A 23,412-nucleotide genomic window follows, 5' to 3' on the forward strand; every position below is an offset into this window, starting at 1 on the left:
AATATATTGTAACCCCAAAAATCTGCAAATACTTGTCTTTACAACATTCCTCTGAAGTAAAAATATCCTGCTGAACCTCATCTTATTGTGAGGACATTCACTCACAAGAAGCCAAGTGGCTTTCTGCAGTCCTAAAGGAAGTTGTAACAACACAGACCCTAATCAGAACACTTATCTCTCATTAGTATGGCAGTGGCCCAACCATGAGCCATTCACCTGCTTCAGTTACTGATGTTAGGCAGCCCAAAATGTAAAGTACAACAGGATCCAGTCATAATTTATGACTGGAGGAGCATATGTGAGGAGCAAAACAGGATTAGCAGTTCTCCTCAGCTTCTAATCTCGCAAAAGTAAGCTACTAAAGTCTGAAAGCACTGAAGAGTTTCTGTGAAATAAAGACCAAACTGAGCTGTGAAGGCATTTACAGCTTAATTAAAATTACAAATTCAGCCTCTGGGTGCTGGCTTTCAAAGACTGTAGATCAAGCCATTTTTGTGTATGTGCCCCATATGGGATAATGCAATGTAGTACAAACTATTTAAAGGACAATAGCCTCTTTTCCTTTCCTCAAATCAAAAAACATGAAGAAACCACCTGGGGTAGAATGAGCACACTGCAGTCATTTTCTTAGACCATTGCACTACTCAAACATTTATTCAGCTCTGAAGAAAAGCTGTCTGACTTTCAAAATTACTTTCTCTTGTCTTGTAATCAGTCCCTTGCAGACAGGAAAGGAAGAACAGAATCTGTATTAAAAACATGCAAGGGTCATATTTTCTCTCTGCCTGCGTGAAGAGACCTCTGAAGGATGGTGGTCTGAATCCTACTCCTCCATGTCAAGAATCAGAGATGGCAGGCAAGCAGATGGCATGTGATTAACCACTTCAATGCTCTCCTAACCTTGTTTAGTAATTAATTTGGCACTAATTTGAGATTGCAGGAATACCATTGTTTATGATTCAAGTAGCAAATAATTTGTCAGGTTCAAACCTCAATTTTAGCCAAATTGTACCTTCTTCTTGGCATTGTATTCAGCAGTTATAAAGCCTGTTATTCAAAACCCAAAACCAACAGACAGCATTCCTGTGGAGAACAAGTTTCCTAAGTTTTCAGAACACCGTGCCTGTCAATCAAGTTGTCTATTCATGTGTATTTTCATTTTGAGAATATAAAAGAGAATCTTACTTTTGTTTTATGATACAGCTCAAAAATTGCATTGCAAAAACCAAAGTGTGTACTATCTATGTATTTTTCTGTAGTAGCAGTAATAGTTTTTTCATCACAGGGCAAGAAGAAGCCTACAGTGCCACATGCAATTTCACCTCTCCAACAGCTGCGTTGGATGCAGTACAGGATGGGCTTTATTGGAAGTCTGTGATATGCTGGGAATGAGCTTCACTTCCCATTCTTTCTGAATTTGCACTGTAAAATCACAGGCTCATGTAGCAGTCCAAGCAAAACACACGAAAGAGAAGCAGCTTATCATTATATGAATGTGTTGGTCTTGATGAGTGACTGATTAAGTACCACTATTTTTTTATATTTATTTGAGTGTGTCTTGATCTTAAGCTATCACAAAGTTACCACTGTGCTTACCATCAGTGACTAATACTGCACAATTCAAGAGCAAGACTATTTTTAATCTAGTCTATCCAGGATTTTGCTGACATGAGTTCATCGCGATGAACCATGCATTGTCTCATGTAACATCAAAGAAAGATTTGCATTCTTGTTCAGAAGCAAAATCTCAGAGGAACAAATGAGTGTACAACATGTGTGTCACGGAGGAAAGTGTGCATGCAACAAGAATGTATCATCAGTCCTAATGTCTGCCATGGCAGCACAGAATCAGTCCTTGAGTGGAAGGATAACAGGACACCTGTTTGTCCAGCAAAAGCTGTAAAACAGCCTCAAACCAAAATTCACATGGTACCTTAGCATCAACATCGGTCTTCACTGCATTCAGATTAAGAGAAGCAGAGAAACCTTTGGATTTGGAGGGAACTCTCTCCTCATATGAAAGGGGAAAATACGTTCAGAATATTCCTGAACACTCAAGATATGTGTCCTAAGAGAACAATTGTTCTTTGAGAAAGAAATGTTTCCATTTCTACAGAAACACTTTGTGAACATTCCTGCTGTGGGAAAATGTTCCCTTCTCCCATAAAAGTTTCTCTCTCTCATCTAGATATACACGTGTTTTTCCTGCCATCTTGTGATAGTGCAGACTGTTCTCATACAGCCCACTAGACATTACAAGTCTCATGTAGGACTGGATTTTATGATATATTTGTATCTAGACTCATAGCAGTATCTGACTGAATCCCCCTCCAGGCCCACTGCAATATACATGAATTGAGAGGATAGAACACATGTGAGCTTTAAACAAATCAGGAGTTTGCAGAATTTTTTTGTGCAGTAAGAACAATAACAACATAAAACATTTTTTATTACACAACCAACTCACAACCTACTTTGACTATCAGACACTGGAAGTGAAATGAAAAATGATGGATCATGCCACAAAGGGCTCACAAGGGCAATATAATTGCAAAAACAATGCCATGTGGATGGAACAGGTCTGGGAGAGAAGAGGGACATACCAAACAACAATAAGAAAACAATTAATTAGGAAACATTAGAGTATAGAAGCTGCCCAGTCCTTATCAGATTTTCCCTGTAGCCTGAGAATTGTAAATTTTAATAAAGCATATTAAAAGCTATTTCCTTTCATCTGTTTAAGATTATGTAACACCTTCCTAGGATGTTAAAAAAGGCAAAAGCAAGCCCTTTTTTGACAAAAGAACTTGGTTTGTAGCCACTGCAGAAAATCCATATATTACAAATTAATTTGGAAAAATGTATAGTGGCTTCAGATGTGTCTAATATTTGCTAAAGCTGATATATTGAACCAAGTTGTACAAATCTGTATTTCCAATATTAAATTCTAAGTAAAGTTATTTTGTTAAAGGGTTGAATTCATTACATATTATTATTATTATTATAGTGATGCTGAATTCATTTTCATAAATGTATCGTGAAAGAAATGCAATTACCTGGTGTTAACAAGTTAATTTTATTGTGTTTTCTAGCTATAGATTAATTACTCCTTCATCAATGTTAGACCATATGTTTTGGTAATAGAATACACATCATTACAAGAAACAAAGAACAAGCAAGTGTTCAAGATACAGACTACAATTCCAAGTACACTCATTTTTTTGTTTTTCTGTGAGTGGAATACCAATTTCGGTTCTTTTCAAGGTGAGATCATTATATATCTTCAGCAAATGAATAAAGATAAAATCTGATTTATACATCACATTAGGTTAGCACAAAGTCATTTAAATACTGCAGAAACCACTTATTTCTGTTTACCACCGCAGCTTACTGTTGAGCTCTGGGCCTTTCTTCAGAAGCTTTGCAACACAAATTTGAGAAGTGTTTTATAACACACAGGAACTCCATGACCTTTGAAAACAGTAAAGTAATGATGTCTACATTGCCAATAAACAAAGATGAAGAAATGACCCTGTAAAGGCAAAGATAACAGCACGGTACACTCAGGGAAATGTGTGACCATTTCAATCAACCAGAAAACCAATAACAAAGTGAGCTGCAGTGCATCGAGGCTTTTTCCAAAGGATTAACTGAAACATTCCATTTGAACTCTCACATACAGACAGAACTATTTGAGAACTAACCAGTGAAAATGGTCATACAAATTGGTAAATATGTCAAGATTTTTATTCAGCAGTCTCAACACTGATAAGGCCTAAATTCAGTAAGTAGAAGCAGCAATCTAATTGGATTACCACACAACACCTTAAAAATAAGCACAGGATTCAAGCTTTTGACTCTGTCTCCTGAGATGAACTGCAGACTGATTAGTTTCCACAGCAAAGCCAATGTACAAAAGATTAAAAATTTCAGTGGAGAGGTAGGTAGCAGGGGCAAATCCTTAATAAAACCCAGCATTTAATCTTCTTTTTAAAATGGAAATTGTTTACTTATTACTTAAAAACTGCTTGCTTACTTTGCTTGTATTGTTGCATTACAAAGTAATGAATAAATCAAAAATGTCTCTCTCATGCTACCTCTATTTCTCTAGACCTTAATCCTTTCAACTCAGCCTGTCAGATGTCACACATTCTTTAGATCACAAAACTACTTTTTTGGGGGGGTTAAGTTTTGATAGATGCTCAGAATGTATAAAGATATAGATAGATAAATATAGATATCTCACATGATTTTAGAGACACAGTATCCATTTTTTCCCCTCACAAGGGCTCAGTGTTTAAAAAAAACCCAAAAAACAACTACTTTATAAGAAAATGCTGCTAAGAAAAAATCAAGTATATTCACTCTGATATACACTGAAGTTTTCTGGGGATACACAAATTCTTTTTGGCTTTCCTCTCTACAAAGGTTCATGCATTTCAGTTTTACTGACATGAATCTTCAAGACGATTGAAATTCAAAATCATGGGGGGGAGTAATTGCAGATATTTGCATTTATTCCCACAAATAAGGTACAAAAGAAATTATTTCTCCCATACTTAGGTACCTGTGATCTAATCAGAGTTAAAAGTTGACTTGCACATTATGAAATTTACCCCAAGAATAAATGTCAGCACAGGGCCTGCATAACTGTTAAACTCCACTACTGACTATATAAGGACAATTTCTTATGTAAGGTAATACTATTTTTGTCCTATATTTTCATTTTACATGAAAGGCAACCTAAGAGATGACTAAAGCTGAAACGGGGAAAAAAAATGTAATTTTAAAGATAAAGGACTCCATAGCCTGGATGTATATGATATAAAAGCAAATGGTAAAATCTAAAAATTATACTATTCCCAATTTGTCCTCAAAATGCACTGAATTTTCAGGTTGTGTACGGGGTGATGAATTTTCAAGCTATGTTCTGTCAATCAAGCCTTTTTCCACTTCACTGGTAAAACCTCCCTGGATTTCAGTAATAATAGCTTTAAATTAGAAATCCTGTAACAAAAATAAATATTTCACATAGATTTTGAGGTGTCTGTTTATATAATTTTCCTTCTTCCTTTTGAACTCCAACCACATAAAATATTCTTTATTTATCTGATTTATTCTCAGACTGTTCCTGTACTAAACATAAGAAACAAGTGCTGAACTCATATCTTATTATAATGATTTATTTCGTGGACTCTAAACCAGACAGTGTAAATGCTGATCTCAAAGCACTTTCAAATTCCATTTGTGCTGCATAGCAGTGACATGGATTCAGAATTCCCAAGTACTTACAACTTTAATTATTCACTTAATTTACAATTCTTTTTCACTGATACATATGCAGTGACAGACAAAAAATTTAAATTTACAAAACTAGGAAATCTTGTAACTCTTAGAAAGTAAAATCCTGCTATTTCCCCTGTAACTACTACGATTTGGCTCGGCAGCTACTGAATTGGCAAAATTTGTGATTTACTCTGCTTGCTTACTGGAACCTTTGAAATTATGTAACATGACAGATTTTTTTTTTTTTGAGATGTGCCTCTTTTTCCACTGAAGATTTGCAGTACTGTTTTCTTATACCCAAATTATTCAACACTCTGTGGAACACACAGCAGTTGAAAAGCAATGCAAAGGCTCAGTAACAGCCTAATAAATTCAGCTCATGGGTTCACACCATTAACAAAAGCTTCCTCTGCCCTCCCTGTCATATAATGTTTGTGGTAAACCAAAAAGTGACAGTAAATATGTCTAATGTTTCCACTTCGGCATTGGGCACATTCCTCTGAAGAATAAGACTTGGTTTAAATCTTCTAACATCAAACATTGATTTATCAATAAAAGATGACAATCAGAAGTAATGGAAAGGTTTTCTTCAGAGGAAAAGATGATGGTATCATTTTCGAAGCAAATTATTTAATCTTATATGTTCAAGTAATCAAATTTCTTCTTTGGAATTCTTGTATGTTTCAGAATCATGCATCTAGCAGATGTTATCATAATTTATAAAGATTAATAGAATACCCACTAAAAGAAAACCATCTAGGAAATATTCACAGAATCATAGAATTTGCTGATTTAGAAGGGACCCATCAGGATCACAAAGTCCAGCTCCTGGCCCTGCACAGGACACCCCAAGAGTCACACCACGTGCCTAAAAGCATTGCCCAAACACTGTCAGGCTGTGATGACTTTATATGTCCTCATGTTTAAATGGACTAAATATCAGTTAAAATATGCTAAAAGCTTATATATAAGCAGATACTCCAATCAAAACTCTTCCTAAGCACTCTAAGGATGATTGCCTCACCTACAGCTTGGAATGTGAATGGAAGTTGCACAGACCACAGGCATTTTTATGTTTAATTTGCTCTTGTCCTTGCAGTTCCTCACCATAACCTTTTCTAGATCTCTGGACTAAATGTGGGAGGTTTTAATACAAATAGTGGAAAAGTTTATGATAAAATATTTTTAATTACTCTGTGCTAATTTTCAAAACCTCACACCTCTTTTGATAGAACTTTTGATTTTTAATGACCATTAATCATGAAAGTGTGAGTCGGATTAGAATCTAGAATCCTACATACATAGCCTGACCACAAATATCTTTGTTTACATTTTACTATCTAATCTTTAGTTCTTTTAAACACTGAATTAAATGCTTACTTGAACAGAGTAAAGCTTGTATTTCATACTCCTGATCTGAATAAGGGCACATACTAGTCTTCAATATTTGTGTACAAGCTAGGCTTGTTTATATTGTTTAATTGGAAAAGCTGTTAAAAGAGACTATTTTATCACATTCTTTTATTACCACATTTTTTAAGCAAGACAGCCTTGGAAATCTTGGAAAATAATCTGAAACAACTATTTCTTATCTAGCTGTAATTCTCCCTTACAACGTAGCATATTGCTTATGGGATGACCTGCAGTTGATGAAAAGTAAATCTATTTCTTGGTGTCCCACCAGGCTCCATCACAGGTATTTCTGACTCTGTGCTAACTGATGTAGCTATTAAGCTACAGACCAACAACACCAAGTTAGAGTGCTCTAGAACTCTGACTATGGAGCCAAATTCTCATACTGCTGACAGCAGATGCTTCCATAAAATTCCCAGTGCCTGGCAATATTAGAACTCACGGGCTAAAAAACTGGAGCAAGAGAATGCAATGCAGAAAGCAATAGCAAATAGAACACATTTAATCTTTTCTTCCAGAGAATAAGCACCAGAAAAAATGGCCTTTGATACTGAGAGTTCCCCAAAAATAATCCACACTCAATGTTGGAGAGTTATATAGGTCATGTCTAATCATTTCTTCTTGCTATTACTATAAAAAAAAAAAAGTCTCACACTGTGTGAAATCATGGTCTAAAGCTTCACAAGTGGTACAGATGATATACAATCAGTGAACTATTAAACAATGCAAAATAAGAAATCAGGTTATGCTGTGATGGATCCCAGATTCAGCAATCACGTTTCTTTAACTGTGGGAGGCTGTGTAACCATGAGAATAGACTACTTTTCAAATGCAATGTTTCTCATTTTATTCTCAGAGGTAAAAAAAAAAACCAGCTCTTTCTGACCACTGCTAACAAAAACCCATCTCAATATTCTTGTTATTTATGGCTGCTTTTGGATGTTGATCAACAGTTCCCTGGATCTAATTCTAGATTAATACCTCAGAATCACAAAACACTCTAAGTATATGATTCTGTTATGTGAAAGAATGTGGCTGATTTTCCATGGCAAAATTTGGAAACAGCAGGTCCCAAAGTCAACTATGATTGCATTGTTTGAGGAAAACGTTAACAGCTAACCAGGATTCTTGGACAAGTTATGCCTTGAAGGGCTGGAGTTATTGTTGGCTCAAATAATAACTAAAAATACAAAGTAGAGTTTCTCATCTTGTAGCAAAGAGTGAGCAAAGGAAAACAAATACTCATTACAGTGAATTACACAGAATTATCTTTAAATACCCATGCCTGTACAGCAGCAGTCAAACATGACCCTGTTATGAAGGAAATATCACAACACCCTCCAAGACAACCACTGACTGCCTTTTCTAGATCAGTATCAGAGACAACCTTGAGCTGTCTGAAAGGCCTCCTCTTTATTTCACAGCATAACAGAACAAACTTAAACAAGGGATGCAATTTACCAGAATAAATTGTCTTAGAAAGTCAATCAGAAAGACTCATTCTAGGAACTCTGACTAAGAAGAGCACATTTCAAAATTGAAAGAAATTTCATGCAACTCTATTGTTTTGTTACCCACAATGAAATTCAGTCAGGTACTCACCCTCACTTTCTGTGGAAAATTCACTAGAAAAAGCAGACTCACAGAAAGATAATTGATTGTATTCTTTGTCTTTCTAATGGAAAAAAAATTGTTTCATTCTTCAAAACTATTACATCAGACAGGCAAGCTGAAAACCCTAAAAAATAAAAAAAAAATTTTTTTTTTTTCTAAACCAGATTATTTTACACCTATATAGAGCCATGTTCTTTACTTGCAACCTTTGGTCTGATTTTGTATTCTGCAACTTGGGGGAGAACAGGTTAAATTATTACAGTGAAAATTTCACTCCTACCTTACAATTAATTTGATCAATCATTTTGACTCCTCAATATTTAATGTAGTTCTTGTGGAATATACTAACATGAAAGTTATTAAGCAACACGGGAGGTTTTATTAATCAGAGAACCATTACATTGGAAGGAACCTGAAGAGTTGATGTAGCCTCCTGCTCAAAGCTAAGTGAGACCAAGCCAGATTGCCTGGGGCTTGAAAATCTCCAGATGGGTCTTGAAAATCTCCAAAACTTCACAACCTCCCTAGCAAACCTGTTCCAATGATTAATTATCTCATAACCAGGGTTTTTTCATATATACCTAATCCAAGCTACTCCTGTCTCCATGCATGAGCACTCACTCCTTCTCCCACCACTATGCACCTCAGCTAAAATCCTGGCTCCATTTTTCTGGTAACTTCTTAGGTATTGGCATACTCTTCTGTCTGTTAATGGATGCAAAATTTGTATTTGCTCAGACTGCAACAGTCAATAAATACAAATAGGGGAAATTACACTGTATTAAGAAGTTTAACTTTCTTATACATTGACATTTCTAAGTATTTTGTACAATCAGGCTTACATTTTAGAAATAATTCTTCAAGATAAGAAAAAGAAGAAAAGGATGGGGAGGGACAGCAAAATATTTAGTTTGAGTGGCAGATCACAACTAAGACTAAGAGTTAAACTACTTTCAGTTTCCCCATTACACATTCCCCTAACTGGTATCAGCATTCCTACTCACACCATAACACCAGTAGCTGTGAAAAAAGAAAACAGATCTTTAAATCTGGACAGAAATCAGGACCCTGGCAGAACCTTGTCTTAAATAATGTCCCTGTAATTAGCAGGATAAAAAGACAGAAACTATATGACAAATACCAGGAAAATAGCCTTTCAAAAGAAACTTTCACAAACACTGTCAAGCAGTTATTGGAGAAGGCTCATCTCACAGCATCCATTCCAGGAACATTCCTTTTTCCATTGCATTGTAAAGAACATCTCAGGAGCATTGCTGCTTCTGGAGCCTCCTTTGGAGGCCAATGTAAGCTTTGCCATCACTGGATACAGGGCTGCTCTTTTACTATTTACATGCTTCGAAATTCAGTGCACTCACATTCCCTTGGCCAATGTTTTTGATTTTATCAATTATTTCTCTGTCAGGGTCCCTTCCCCCCTGCCATGTAGCCCTGGGAGAGGGACCCTGAGGGGACAGGGACGGGGTTTCCTAGCCCCTGGTCAGCCTCGTTCCCCATTGGTTGTTTTGTGTTCCTCTGCGTGGGCAAGAACCCTCGGGTCCCCTGACTGTAACTGTTCCTCGGCAGATCCTCAGTCATGCGGCTGGGAAAATAAACATCTCTGAAACATCTATCAGGAATCCGTCCATAGATATTTCTTTTCCACGTCCTCCTTGTTTGATATGAGTGTTACAGTATCCACACTGTAACATTTCTCCATTAGTATTTTCTACTTTTTTTTTAATGAGTTAAAAGCATGCTTGAGCCTGCAGGTAAATCTGAATGAAATTTTTCAAATGTCAGAGATCTAATAAAGAACTGGTTCTTTAGCAGCCATTAAATAATTAAGGGGTTGCAGCAGCAGTTTCAAATGGCCCTTGTCAATGCTTGATAACTTATTTTCACACCAAAACTGTAAGTCATGGCTAACATGCATTTCTAGTGACATTTTAGGACAGATTGTAAAGTTCTAAGGCCACTTTGAGGAAGAGAAAGAGAATACACTGCATTAATAAAGAAGAAACAGGAAAATCTTTCTGGTTTTAAATTTGATTCTACAGATATAGTTCATTTCCATTTCATGCATCTTCCTTTATATTTGCCCACTATAATGAAAATCGAACTATTTTGCTTGCATCAAACAAGAATAGACGGAAGCTGAAGAAACAGCATGTCTTGGTTTATCACCCCATACCTGCTCAACTTTTTTCTTAGGCACTGCAGCCCAAAGCAGCCTCACTCCTGTGAAACTGGTGAATTTTACCCTTGGTGAGGGAAGGACAATGCATCATTTTGATACATCTCTGTAGGCTCTGTGAGGCAGTAAGATATGAGCCAGCAGAGCAGCAAGCACGGCATTTACAAACGCAAGAACATGTGACTCTTCGAGAAAAATGGGAACTGTAAAGCTCTTCGGGGGAATTAATCCTTCCAAATACGGGTCTCTAAAAAAATTCTCAGTGTTCTGGTCTTTTCTCATTTCACTAACTGAGAACAGCTTCTCCCTGGGTATAAACCTTTATTTGTGCATGTTGTCAAGATATCAGCACATTCACTCAGCCACAGCCTTCTGCGCATGATGTCGTGCGTTATTTGTGAGGTGCCACTCCTGCAGGAAGCCAGGAAACCTCCACCAAGGCCACAGATACCAGCAGGGGATCCTTCTCATGGCGTATGGCTGCACCCAGTGCTCCTCTGCCTTCATTCACCAATTCAGGTCAATACAAACAGCCTTTCCTTTTAATAGTACATTGAATTAAACACAGCACACTAGGGCTCCCAGACACCCAACAGCAACCCTAAACAAGCAAAAGAAAGCATAAATATGTCATCTAGTTTACATTAGTAGCCATTAGAAATGGGAAAGGCCTGTCAGAAGCTACACTTTATTTGTTCACAAAAGAGGACCTTCCTTCAGCTTTTGAGAATTTTGAATTGAAAGTGTCCAGCTTTCCATCAGCTTTCCACTAAACTGCAATTGGAGGAGAAACAGGTTCGAGGGTTTTCAAGCTATGGGTGATTTTATTACATCTGAAAAACAGACTCAAAAGCCATCCAAATTTTAATCAGATTATCAGTTATATTCTGAAATAAGATTTGTTTGCAATGAAAACCAGCTATATCTATGAAATAACTGCTTTTTCAGTCTTTTCAGATAGAGAGGCTTAAATAATTTTTGCAGTAATCTTAAATAATGCTGTAAAGAGAGAATCACAACGGAGCAAAGAATTTTTGGCTTTGTTTGCTTCTCCCTAAGAAGGTGCTTAAAGATTCCTCAGCAAATACCAGTAAAGCCTCAGTTCAGGCAGAATTCAAGTAGGAACACAGAAGCTCTGGAAATTCAAGAACGCTTGCTAAGAACTACCATGAACATAAGGCACCTGCCCTTTCTTCTTTTTACCCTTAAGCAGACACAGAAAAATCAGGGACAAACCTTCAGGACCAAATGTTTGCTACTGACAGTCAACAATTCCCAGCCTCAACTCTTGCTGAAGATATCACTCCAAGCTTAGGAAATGTGGAGGCTGAGAAACCTTCAGCTCAAACACCAAAAAAACACCAAGAAAATAATATTGTTGCCTCCAAGCTTGCTAAATTATTTTGTGCCCTTGCAGTCCTTTGAATTCAAGCCTTCTCAATAGAGAAGAAGCCCTAGTGGATTACTATTAGTTATCATTAGAGTACAAGTTGTACACTACCCACAAACCCAAGGCATTCTTGCTCTACAGAAAAATATTGCTGCAATGAGATTGAAATATACTCAATTTACCATGAAGAACTTCTCAAGAAAATTAATTACTAATTTTTCCTCTGAGCTAAAGGAGGTTTCATGGGGTATCGGAGTTGTACACAGAGCAGGACAGCAACAAGTGCAGTTTTAGTTCTGTAGTTAAAAGAGAAGCGAGTCATTGGTAACAAGGCAGGTCTGAGCTAACTTCACATCCATGTCCTCTGTATGCTCAAAACAAGTTTTAATAGGAGAACCCAACGTATCTCCTACAGAGAAAATGACTTTCTGATATCAAAGACAGACGTTACCTTCTTTTTCATTGTCTCAATTTTTTACTTATAAAAATGAGGCAACTTGAACCAAATAACTTGCTTTAGAAGGAAAGAATAAAACATATCTATTACATGATTTCCAGATATGTTCATCACTAAAGGGCTTATCAGAATTTCTGATCCAAAGTCTGCAGTGCATAAAACCCCTGCAAACGTTCCTTAAATATTAGTCTTCCTACGTGATAAAGAAATGTGATAGGTATTCACAAGTTACTTGGTTTTTAGTCAGAGTAAATATCCCATTAGAAAAACAATCTCTGTAAACCCTTGTTTTCTAAAGCAAAGAAAATTACTTCATTGTCAGAATAACAGTAAAAACAAACTAAAAAATAATAAAATTAGTCTGATTGGGAGACTGCCACTCTTCTGCCACTTTACAGATGCAATTAAAGATATGAAGCTGAAGGGACTCTGAGCACTGCTGTGAAAGCCTCCCAGCTACAACAATCCCATCCCTTGTTTGAAAGCCACCTGTATGAGCAGGATCCAAAGCCTGGAAACAAGCAGACACTGACACAATACAGTCCTGCCAGCGAATGTATCATGCGGCCTCCTAAGGCCCAACATTATTTCCAGGCTAAATTTATTCATTAGCAGGTTTAGAGCTATTTTCCCCTGCCAACATTGTACCTTAATTAAAGCATTTAGCCATCCTGATATGTGCTTCCTACTGCACTTACACAGACACAGCTCTTTCAGCATCTTGCCAGAATGCAGTTCCTTTGGCCAACGTGTAAAGTTCTACAAATCATCTGAGCATTGCACATGCTCCAGTTTCACTTCATCTGATTTAGCTGACCTGTACTACACACACAGGCCAGCTCAGGAGGTCTTATAAGTACAGCAGCCTTACTAGTCACCTGAGCAGAACATTTTCCATTTTCACTGCCATTTCACTGCTGAAACACAATTATGTTGCAGCTGATTAATACACTCATGTGTTGCTTATTACTCACTAATAGCAGAAATGCTTGCAATTAGTCCCTAACCATGTGACCTTGCAATTTCATCCTGTTTCTAATACTTCACTTCAAATTGACTTAGCCGATTTCACCTCATGTTTGAATCAAATTGTTTTCTAGCTTTAAGACATCAGTGAGTTCATCTACTATTTACAACAGGGTAAAAATGAAAATAAATGTATAAGAGTGATGTTTACACTGTTCTGGAGGGTCTCAGACCACTAGGTCTTAGCTTGTTAAAATTTTTGTTACTGCATAGAATTTTTTATCACTTTGTAATTTATCTGCTACATTGCTGCATGCCACCTTTTCCAGCAAAACAGCCCTTCACACAATACCAACCACAGTCCTGCAGACCTGGTAAGTCAGATATGATGTAATTTGACTCATTGGTGGTAAGAGTCAAGATGAACAAATTTACTAGGGTAATCTACCACAACAGGTCTTAATTAGCTTCTTGTTGTTCCTTTATTATATTCCTTATGGTTTTACTTACCTTTTCAGGTATAAATTCACAATCCTTGCACGCATATTAATTCAGACTCATGGGAACAGAGTTGTTCCATGTGTTTTTAGGCTTTCTTTTGGGTTGGTTTTTTAATATGAGTATTATGTACAGTACTCTCCCATTTTAATATATTACTCCAGTTTTAGTAGATTAAGTACGAGATCCTTGCTAGTAGTCATTTCACAGTTATTCCAGTTAAAAGCCAGTTTTTCCACTGTTACAGAGTGAAGCATAAGCATGTTGAGTACAACCACTTCTAAGGTACGTTATAAAGTTCTTGCATGGAGTTTTTTTCTCAAAGGGAGTTATATTGCAGTTTTCATTTATTGAACTGGGAGATCTTTTCAGTTAATTGTTGAGGTATTGCTTTGTTAGCTGAGAAATCTTTTTTTCAACTTTGCTGATATGTGACATTTTATACAGAAACAAGGCAAGCTTATGAGAGAAGTTTCTGAAGCACAGGAAAGATTTACATTTTCTATCACACATACATAAATATAATATTGAAATAAAAATGAAAAAAGCATAGATTTGACTCATTGACAGCAACTCCATTTTGCTGTAGTTTGCTACAGTGAATTGCAGAGTTATGGATATAATAAATGTTTTCACCTAAAGCTTGCAGCAATTTTTTCTCTCATAATTTATTTCCTTATGATATAAAGTCTGTAATTTGCTTGAGAGGCAGAATCCAATTACTCTCTAATTAAGAAAATTCATGTCCTTTGTTTAACTGGAAGGGATCCAGACTCATATAGTTGAAATGTTCTTTTTTGTCACCATTAACAAAAAAGAGAGTTCTTTATGTTTTCAGGAAATAGCATCAATTATTTCTTCTAGATTTAATTCCTGGAAGATGACTTAACAGATCTGAGTGGACAGATATCAGGGGCAGTTTTACGACCTTGTGCTAGTCTCAAACTATAGTCTCTATACATCATAAATATTACAATCTGCATATCTAAGGGTTGCACTTTTTAAAATAAAGTGTTGCAGAGAGATCCTTGATCATCACAGGAAGGCCAGACTTGCAGATGTCTGCAAAAATTTAACCTGATCTCAGTGTGGGCTGGGAGTTATGCCTTGATATTAAAATTCTGACCTGCACATGCACACTGGAAGCTATGTATATTGTATCATTTGCATGTAAAAGTTCATGCATGCTTTTGAAATTCTCTGAGTCTTAACTGCTGCTTGCTGGGAATGTACAATTTCTTCCTAAAGATTGTTTCCATCCCCATGGATGGGGACTTGAGAATATCTGGTAGACATTATTATTATTTATAAGGCTTAAAAGCAAGGACTCCTCCTTTCCCCAGTCTTTTAGTAGCCATGATAAATTTGGCTTCTATTTTCTTATAAAGGGTTCACAGATTATATAGGAATCAATGTCTTCTAAAACTACGTAATAATCTTTCACAATTTCTGTTTTATGCTAAAAGGGGGTGGGAGGGAAGAAATTCAGCTGATAAAAGAGGGGAAAAAATAATCATTCAAAATTCAGAACAGCTAAATAGGTCATTCAAGTCTTATCATAATCTCCAGTATCCAGGAGAAGGTGATGACACTGGTAGTCAGGAACAGAAATTAAGAACACAGAATGCTGACATTTTTTACAGAGCTTATAGGTCTCAAACACTGGATTGTCTCTAGCACAGCTGATGCTCTATGGGGTAACCCTTAAAGGCATTATCACTTGTATGAAGGCAAAAATATATATGAGAATGTGAAGAACAGCTCTACAGCCTCAAAATATCTGCATTTAAAGCCACGCAAGTACAGTGGCTTAAATACTGCTTAGAATCCTTTAAATAGTACTGAAGGTAATGATTAGTCCTCTCACTGTGGCAACAGCCCCTTCTCCAATCTCACTTGGCATTAGCCAGCACTGGCTAATGAATTATGATCGCTCCAATTTGCCAGCCCAGGAATCCATTAAAAACCTTCTTCTCCTACAGTCTGCAGAAGGTAACTAATCAGCTGATTTCATTGCAGCTTTGTTCTACTCATAGGAGTACGGTAGCACATTCCCTGTGACCTCATCCACAGCCATAAAAAGCTTGTCTACGGAGGGAGAACGGTTGTGGACACATGGCAGCGTTTTTTTCAGCTCTTTCCAAAAGTACCTACTGTGACTTCTGTTTTTTCAAACCTTTTGATGATAACCAAGGCCTGAGATCAAATTCCTTCACCTTTCCTGTACTCAGAGCTCTAGGCAGATCCTATTGTCCACAGCCACTGAGAGATCTGCCTTAAGCTTTTTACAAGTCTACCAAAAACACAGCTTACTAAATTACCTAGCAGGATTCCACAGGCTGCAGTGATTCATAGTATTACAGACACACAGAAATTTTACCAGACATAGATATATCAACAGTTTCCTTCTGAAGTGTCATTATGTAAAAGTCATTCAAACAGAAATTAGAATTCAAGAAGAAAAAATGTGACAAGCATTTGTCAGAAAGTGCTTGCTAATCTGCTGGATGCAATAAAAAGTGATATGGTATAGCAAAAGAAAATGGCAAACAATGGACAACACCAAGAAAACAGGAGGCTGCAAGATGATAACCATTTTAAAGCTACTGAAAATTTCCTAGTTTTTGAGGACGTGTAGAAAAAGTAAAGCTTTCTAAAAACCAGACTCCCATGTAGCTGAAAACATTACATTGGAATACAAAGAGGACAAGTCAGAGCAAACATCATTCTTTTTCAAGGCTGGGAGAACAGTAAGATGTGAGAGGACATAGAAAGGCTGCTCAAAGTTAGGAGGAATGCCTCTCAGTGTACAAGCTCTGTAATGAGCAGGTGGAAATGAGATGGAGAAGACTGCTATAGATATTTTCTGTAAATTTTCTGTTCTTATCCCAAACAAGACACATTAGAAGCAAAAGGACTGTACTCTCCCTATGCACTTTCAGAGCAATTCTGTGTTTAAGACACCTGCAGGAACAATTATGCTTAATGTTCCAGGGCTTGGAAAAAAGAAAGGCCTGTTTTCTTGAGCACAGTTCTCCATGCCTCTCATATACAGGGACAAGCAAAGTGGCCTGATGTAATTAATTATCATTGTATTTCAAGACTGCTGTATTATCACCACTCTTGCAGTGAGAGATCTGAAACCTATTTTTGCCCAAAGGCTTTGCTAGAGTGAGGAAGGACTGAGCACAGCAGGAATCTGGCCAATAACCAGGAGGTTAAAGTGCTGCTTCAGTTCCAAATTTTAGCTTTGCTTGCCGCAATGCTGTAAAATCTGCTTTAGCCATGAAGGAACTTTCAGCAAACTTTACTCCAGAACCACGAGATGGCACCACAACAAGCCATAAAACCTGTTTCATTATCTGCAGTTCTGATCTTGCTCGGCTATATAATTAATAAAGTAATTGAGTAGGACTGTTTCTTTTTCAGGCAGTACCAGAGAGATTACAAATGGATCTCTGCTAAGTGACTTTTCTATTCCTCTAAAGCTGAGCACCCAGTGTTTAGACTGATCCATTTCAAACAGCTGTTTAATGCTGTGCTGAAACAGACAAAACATAAATCAATATTTAAAAGGTGATCAGTGCCCACAAGTATCAAATTTCAAGGTAATTTTAATCACAGTTAGGAACACACATTTCACAGGCTGGCTCATTGAGCTTGCCCTGCAATGATGCCTGTTTTTCCTCCTACAGCACTGTTCAATTCCTCTGCCTACCCCAGTGCCCTGCCTGGCATCCCACACTCCCCCATTCCCACTTGGAGCTGCCTCCCAAGGCAGGCTTCACTGCCTGGGATGACAGGGTCCCAAGCTCCTAACAGGAGAGAAAAAATTAATTTCTAGGGTCCTTGGCAAGATAAGAAGGACTCCTGGATCCTAAAGAGAACGATGATGAGTATTTTCTGATATCAATCTGGCCAAGACTCTGGCTCAGGGTTCCAGCCATCAAATAGCTGTCCTCTTCTGCAATGAGGAAGCTTTCCATCTGCTGACATCATGCAGACACAGGAGTATCTCTCTGGCCGGCTGAGCAGCCCATACCTCCCACCACAGCTCTGCACAGTGCAGGCTCTCAGTCACACAGCTTGGAATTCCAGTAGACTTTCCCAGATGCTTTTTTATGCCCATAAGTGCCTCTGGTCACTATCATTCACATCCCTTTGACTATAATGCTGTTTCACCCTCCTGCTTCCTATGAGGAAGAACATTTCTAGCTTTTCCCTGTGGATTGGAGAGGGCATGAAATGATATTATGACATGGCACAAACTGCTTTGTGGACTTCTCTACTCAGCCTTCAATGATCACCAAGGAAAGAACTTCAAATCCAGAACCCTCTAATCAAATACCTCAAAAAACATGCTTCCAAATAAGCTTTCTAAACATATGTTTGCCTGAACAAATATGTGCATCGCTCCCCAAAATATGTTCTGCCCTCAGAAAGAAAAAGGTTGTCAATACTGTGACTTAAATGAAACTGATCTTCTGACTTCTATCATATTCTAGTTTAAGAATAAGGCCTCTGGTTTAATTTTTATAATTGTTTTTAAAAATACACATGCATCGGGAATTCAGCCAAAGACAACATTTGTTTTCTTATTCCATCATTCTGCTAATACAACCTAAATAATCAGATTTGGTTCTCATATTAGGCTATGTACTGGGCTGATACCTTGGAAGTATTTTTTTAGTTTCAGATCTGTTTCTTCATTAAAACTCAGTGGTACTTATTCCTGCTGCTGTGTCATGAAATTTCTTTGTGAATTGGAAATCTGACCACGATCAAACTCCTGCAGCTCACAGGGCAACTCCATCACCCCATAATCTGCTCAAAAATGGCTCCATGCCCTAGAATAAGGGGTATATATGACTCCTGAGAAAAAAAGAATTTAAAAGAAAATGCTTAGAATCCCTAAAAGCATTTAATATTTTAGCTAAAGTTGGTCATAAAGTTTCTCATAAGAGAAAATGTTAAAATTGCAGCCAAAGGTGGCTACGGCTGTATGCATTCTTTCCAACCTATTTTTCTTAAGCAATTTGACCTAAAATTACTGCACTTGCAAAAACAACGTGGGTCAGACATCTTCAGCCAAGGACTTTATTTAGCAACACAAATAAGATGGGCTTTTCATCCGTTCTCCAAGTGTGCTGAATCGTTCTGCATCAACTTTATTGTGTTATCAATACAGACTGTCAGCATGATTCAGACAAGCCTTATGTTGCATATCATAGCTGTAGTTTGAAAACAATTAGCAGCTGCTGGTTTTATTATGTATGAGTAAGACTCAGTCCTGCCAAATTTACTGTTATAGAAGAAATGCACATTTTTCCTGAAGCCCTTCCTAAAATGCATCCTAGACAAATGCTTGCCCAGCTTCTTAACATAGTTATAGAACATAACGCAAATAGTGATGAATTATTAAAGTGTCTGATCCATTGTCTTTTCCTTTTTGTTTCTAGCTTTAACAAAATATTAACATGGCAGATCAGTGAAACAACTGATAATAACTGAAAACAAATGTAAACATTACTTACACAAACTACTAGTGGCAGCTTTTGTCCTTTGGACTCCAGTCATTCTATAATATTTGGGTCTTGAAGTATTATTAATACAAAAGTTTTAAAAAAAATATTGTTATTGATAGCAACTGTGGACATTTGTGATAAACAGTGACAAGAAAGAAAACCAGAAGGCCTCCTAGCTCAGCAATTGCCAGGTGTTCCACTCAGCAAATTGTATCAATGAAAATAAGAATCTAAGCTTCCTCTCAAGCCCTTACTTTCAGGAAGCATATGCAGTACCAAAACTCACACTCAAACGGGATTTGACTTTTCAAGTGAATAATTAGATATGTTTGTTTGTTTTTCTTTTTGATAATCTTTCTGGTGTTCTCAACAACACAATGACAACTCCATACAGACCCAAGAAATGCTCACATAACAAAAAGGAAACCCTAGCTGATCATATATTATATAACTTCATATATTGTCCATCAGGTCTTTCCCTTGCTTTGTCACTTCTTTTCAAATATGACTAATGCATTTGAAATCCATTAAGATGCTTTCTTGTTGAAAAACACTATAGTACTCCAAAAGCTTAAAATAAAACAGTGGTACTCCAGGGCAGTCACACAATCTAAACTTCTACTACTCATATACAAAGCTACTCCTAGGAAAAAATTATTTTTCGTGGATACAAAAATGCTGTTAGCAAGAAATTTTCCTGCTTCTTTCTAAGCCCGTGAGATACTTTTCTCTCTCACGAAGATATTTTTCAGAGTTCTGCAAACTATGAACACCTGCAACCTTGTAGAACTATGTTTATGGTCTAGTAGAAAAATATTTTGACAATGGATGTTTTAGGAATTTAGCCAATCACCCCAAGGGGTGGCTGATCCTTTGACCAATTATACTATGAAGAAAAAAGTCCATAAAAGATTTTGTAAAATAATTTAAAAAATCAGTCTTGCTGCACAGTTCCTGCCTGCTGGATCTTCTCTCCTCCTCCTCCCTACGGCTGTGGGATACAGTAATAATTTTTCATTGGAAAATTAAAATATTCAGACACTATGTGATAAGTAAAAATGAAAGAATGACAAAGAAAGAAATAGGAAGAGAGCATTTTTAGCAGACATGTAATTTCTGTCTTTGGTTCACTCTTGAGCAGAATCTTATCACGTTTCCTAACAGATACCAATGGAGTTACCAAATGATCTTCTATAAGGAGCCAAGATCACACTGTGGTTTTTCAAGAGAAAACAGATAAAGGTTATAAGAATGCCATCACTAAAAAGCATAAGAAAATGCAGCCGGTTTATACATTTAGAAATGTGGCATAAGAATCAGCCATGAATGAATTCATGTCATGTGAGACAAAAACTACAAGAAAGATGACTGAATGACAGCATAAGCATCTGTATTGTTGCTTGCACTGCTCTGTGTTTATTGAACACTTTTCAGAATCTTTAGATTCTGCTGCTGTTGACTGCAAGCAGGATTTCCACAAGACTTAGAAAGACTAACAGCTTGTGTAGGTATTTGAAAATATGGGATATATAACCTTAGCTCCAAGTAGTGGAAACTTGTATCTCCAGAGACTTCTAAAATCCTGTGTTACTAAAAACACAGTCAATCCATTCTGGCATTTTCTCTACTCTCCAGAGGATTCTGCTTTTGTATGAGTACATATACAAATTCTTCATTAATGATTAAGTCTTTAGCTGACACTAATTAGCTTCAACTATCTATGTGCTCAGCAGGCCCACCCTACTTCCCAGTTCTGCTTCATTAGTGCTGGCCACTTAAAACAGCATCAGTAAAAATTATATTGACCAACAGTGACCAACAACTCAACGCAGGTACCACTAAAGCCAGTGACAGTCTCCCCACTGATTTTAATAAGAATCATGGTAAACCCCAATGGCATAGAGAGAGTTAATGCAATGGTAAAAGTCATCTTCCACCAGTAGCAAGCAACAAAAACAACAGCAACAAAAGGGAAAAACAAAACTCCAGACAATTTACTTAGCACAGGCCTGTGCTGCTGTGCTGTGAAATACCAACCCCACACAGGGAGCACAGACTTAAGCACAGACTCAGAAGCAAATTGCAAGCTATGTACTTCAAGGATGTCAATTTATTCAATCACTGGGGAACAGCAATATACCTCAGGTTAAATTTGGACCTGTGCAGGAAAACATTTGGACAAGCAGAGAAAGGGGAAAGGAGGAGTACTGGTCAAGACAGGCAGTGTCCAAAGAAACTCGGCACAGGCACATAGCCAGCATGACAGCACTGAATGCACAACTTCAACTCTTTATGTGGTGGAACCACATAGAAAGTAAATTAAGCCATAGGTCTAAGCACCTTTGGCGTGCCTTGAGACATACTTTCCATGCAAAACAGCTGTCATATGCAGAAGCTATTATCCTCAGTAACATATCTATTTCTCAAGATCTAAAACATGTTACCACAGCTATGAACATAAGAAACTTAAACCATGTCCCTTGACATCTTTAAGAACACGTAAGTATTTAAGAATACATTAGAAGCTAAAGCCAGGCTGCAGCTGGAATAGTTACAGGTATTTTATACCAGACATGTTCTTCCCCTCTAGAAGGTTCAATACACCTTCTACCAGGACACAGTCAGATCTACTACTCATGGTGGATGTGTTGCACACACATAACCAAGTTTTCTAATAGCACCTTGACAGATGCTGAAGTCCTCTTAGATATCTAAACTACCTTCTTTTAAGCAAGACAGACTTAAAACTTGTAGTAACAGAATCCTTAGTCTTAGCCCACTTGAAGAAATTCCATTTGTTTAGAACATGTAAGGAACATAAAAGCTTTCCGTTCTGTTTTAGATGCTTTTGCAAGAAGAAAATGCCCAAACAAAACCAAAAAGTAATACCCCACCTACATATACATATACATATACATAAAACCCCCCAAAATAAACAAAGAAATGAACCACCAGAGCACAAGCAGAAGAAAAGGCACATTTACTGCTAGAAGGGAAAGAAGAGCAGAATGTGTCACAGCACTTCTATCTGAAGTGATTAAAAAAGCAAAGCAAAAGCTCCCTTGTGACAGTGGTGGTGATGATGGCTTGCTAGGTTACAACAGTAAACAGTCCAAGGGAAAGAGCCACAGAAGACCAAAAAAAAATAGCAACACAAGAAGCCTTTTACTTCCCCAAGAAGCCACTAAGGCATTAACACAGCCATGGGAATCTGATGTCCACTTTGATTTGCACAAAAGTTGTTGAGTCCTCAACTACAGCACTACCTATACTCTGATGAACCAGCTCCTGGCTCATGTTGAAGATCTTCCATGACAGCATTTGCCAGATTCCTGCACTCACTCCAGTAGGAGTACAGAGGTCTTGACCATTAAGTACTCCCTTAAGGCCCTTGAAATCAGCACAAGACAAATCCTCCTGTTAAAGTCTTTGTATTGTGTTTACAATGTGGCTTCATGAACTCTTCAGGAGAACACTGATATGTGGAAAAGACTCTACAACTCGAAAGTTGCAAAGTAGGTATGTTTTAATCAGCTGAGACGCATGGGGGAATCTCTCCTCCAAAAACACACGCACCTTCAGCAGCTCTTGGCTTAGTATTTATCTAGTTACAAGCTACATATGCGTCAGATTACACAATACGCCTGTACATATTCATTGCCTATCCCTGCTTTGTATTATAATTAGCTCTAAAGCCATTAACATATCAGTGCGCTTACGCAGTGCTCCCTGGTGGTTGCGGGCCAGGGTCTCTGGGATAAAGTAAAGGTTTTCCTCAGATGAAGTAAGTAGTCTTCCTCGGTTGAACTTTTTACCTCGCCTTCTTGTGCAGACTCCTTGTGTTCCTGGCCCAAGTCCAAACTTCAGAGCTGGTTTGGGCTGGTTTCAGGGTCCAAGAGCAGGATCTTTGGTCACGGTTTCTTCCTCTTATCAATGGTCTGCACCTCCCTTTTGCTTGCCAAGCACAATAAATGTTAAGCAAGCAATATACATTGTTTAGCAAGCAGCTAAAAAATTCAGCAATACTACCATGATCAGTAGTTAATTCTTAAAATTCTAAGCCCCCTGT

The 23,412-nt window shown here is 37.4% G+C and overlaps 2 long non-coding RNA genes across 2 annotated transcripts; one reads left to right on the forward strand and one right to left on the reverse strand.

Moving 5' to 3' along the window:
- Window positions 1–2,435: 2,435 nt before the first annotated feature.
- LOC138110717 (uncharacterized) lies at window positions 2,436–13,237 on the reverse strand. The gene is made up of 3 exons (XR_011151025.1): window positions 13,053–13,237; window positions 8,302–8,437; window positions 2,436–3,532 (listed from the first exon to the last, which is right to left on the reverse strand). It is a non-coding gene; the product is annotated as an uncharacterized lncRNA (long non-coding RNA).
- Window positions 13,238–13,420: 183 nt separating this feature from the next.
- On the forward strand, window positions 13,421–18,755 carry LOC138110718 (uncharacterized). The gene is made up of 4 exons (XR_011151026.1): window positions 13,421–13,494; window positions 13,650–13,694; window positions 14,066–14,103; window positions 15,838–18,755. It is a non-coding gene; the product is annotated as an uncharacterized lncRNA (long non-coding RNA).
- Window positions 18,756–23,412: the final 4,657 nt, after the last annotated feature.

The sequence above is a fragment of the Aphelocoma coerulescens genome, chromosome 5 (assembly GCF_041296385.1).
Source record: "Aphelocoma coerulescens isolate FSJ_1873_10779 chromosome 5, UR_Acoe_1.0, whole genome shotgun sequence".
Taxonomy (NCBI): domain Eukaryota; kingdom Metazoa; phylum Chordata; class Aves; order Passeriformes; family Corvidae; genus Aphelocoma; species Aphelocoma coerulescens.